This window comes from Triticum dicoccoides, chromosome 3A (genome assembly GCF_002162155.2).
Source record: "Triticum dicoccoides isolate Atlit2015 ecotype Zavitan chromosome 3A, WEW_v2.0, whole genome shotgun sequence".
Lineage (NCBI taxonomy): Eukaryota > Viridiplantae > Streptophyta > Magnoliopsida > Poales > Poaceae > Triticum > Triticum dicoccoides.
The window spans coordinates 730,264,430-730,266,774 of record NC_041384.1 but is presented as its reverse complement, the minus strand read 5'-3'; positions in this window follow the sequence as shown (position 1 = coordinate 730,266,774).

Sequence of the window (2,345 nt, the reverse complement as noted above, 5' to 3'; positions counted from 1 at the left end):
CCCGGCTCCGGACGCCGATGAGTACCCGGTGCCACCCGTCGCACCAGCTGTGTCGACGGGAGCGGCTAACTAGCTAGACGTTCGTGCTTTACAGTGTCCTAGATGAATAACCGACATGTGTACTTGTTCGGCGTGCATGGTTGCAATGGATTTTTTTCCGGTGTGATCCATTTGATTCACATCTCTGCATCGCTGTGTTGCTGCCATCTGCTTTCGCTGGAGTAGTCAATGAAGCTGCCATCAGTTCTCTTGTTTATTTTCATTGGAACCATTCAATAGTCACAATGATAATTTCCATGTTCTGTCAGCCTACATAGCCGCGTTGCACTCAAAATCCCTGGAATGAAATGACATGTGGACTATAATGTGGCTCATGTTAGTTTCAGAAGATCGTTCGTCACTAACTGTGATAAAAGACGTTCTGCAACTTAAAAGACAACTCAAGTACTAAGACCGTGCGTGCGCTTTGTCACGGAAGCTAGCTTGCAGAATGTACAATAGTATTAGTGATTTCTATGGCGCTTGGTCACCCGCTAGAGCTGTGCTGTAAACCCTCAACTGGTCCTTTGTCTCCATGTAGGCAAACGTTCGGTAGATACGATGCTCGAGACGAGTCAACTCCTCTCCGTCCTTCTGTCCGATCTGCTCCATGCTCGTTTGCGTCTTGTGCTGGTGCAAGTAACAATTTTCATTTCGGCGTCCGTGTCTCAGGACGCAGTTGCCATGTGCGAAGTGCGGCATCGCGAGCTGCCGCGGCCTGTGCGCCTCCATGACGAACCGGAGACTCCACCTCTCGTCCACCTCCAGGACCCAAACTGTCATCGAGCCACTGTCGCGCCCACCGCAACGCCCATCACCCCATCCACCTTCGCCAGGCGTCTGTGGGACGACTTAGCCGGCACGGGTAGAGGCTCGGTGTGCATGATGCTCTCATGTTCGAGGTCGAACAACTAAAGCGTGGCATCGATGATGGCGAGGCTGGAGAGGCCGGGGCTGCACTTTGCACCCGCAGGGCCGGTCCTGAGAATTTGGGGGCCCGGGGCGAAACTAAAATGCAGGCCCCTCAATGCTAATAGAGGTACATACTTTGCACGTATAGAATTATATACTATCACATCACCACATTAATTCATAAGTAAATTTCTAAACAAAGTATAATTTTTCTTTTTTTTCTTTTGAAAGGATGGATTCTAGTAGAATGCACGAAAATATTTAACACCATGGCTTTCTTAATTTCATAATAATCCAAAGAAATTGAATTTGTAATGATGTGCGTGAGCACGAATATAATAAACATAATGAAAATTTGTAAGAGCTCTAAACTCAAATCAAATGAAAATAAATGTGTAGCAATGTTCTACAAAAATCATACGAAAATATATCCTTTTTTTTGTGGGACATATGAAAATATCTCAATCAAATCTGAAACCTTCAGCTTTAAAAATCTACAGGTACTATAAACTGAAAGATAGTCACTCCATAATTGGTCTAATTAATTATGTCTAGCATAAGTGGTTTAATTTTTTAGTGCGATAACCAGCATGTATACTCGGAAGTGGTTGAATTTCAAAACAGTAGTATACCTCGGATTGGCATCGGTCGGTCGGTGATCGGGCTTTTGGCGATGAACCGATGTGGAGTAGACTGGCATCTAGCAGGATGTGCTCGGCGATGTAGTCTAGCCAGCACGCGTGTACATCCAGCGCTTGGAGATCGGAGTTCGTAGGCGTCGTCGCGTTGCGGCTGCCGCTCGCGATTCGTAATTGGAGCGACGGGGCCAGGTAGAATTAGGGATCATAGCCATGGAAGGAAAAGAAGGCAGGGCGATATCCTGGGCTCGTGGCGTCCTGAGATCGTGGGCAATCTGCATGCCATATTTTTTTCCTTTTGAGCAGAGCGTCTACGCGCGCACCGTGTCTACCTGGAAATGCCCACTGTTTCCCAGAACTTGGCCTTGACTATCCTGCTGAATACCTGGGCCATGGGCTAGTGTGAACCTGAGGAGGGGCCCCTGCATCTTGGGGGCCCGGGTCGGCCGCCCCCGCTGCCCCCCTCAGGGCCGGCCCTGTGCACCCGGGCCGACGTGTACGAGCTGCCACAACGTCTCGCCCAAGGCGAACACGTGCATCGTGCCGGGCTCCCAGAACAGCTCGTAGCTTCCTTGGACGTGCACGACTACCACCCCGTCTCCGGGTGCCGCGCAAAGGCGTAGTTCACCGTACACAAAAGTCACTCTGACCTGAATATCCACCAAGTCATCGACCAGAACACCAATGTAATACTTGGGGTAACCAATAACGTCGAGTTTTATTTTATCATTACAAAAAATACCGAGACCACCACTT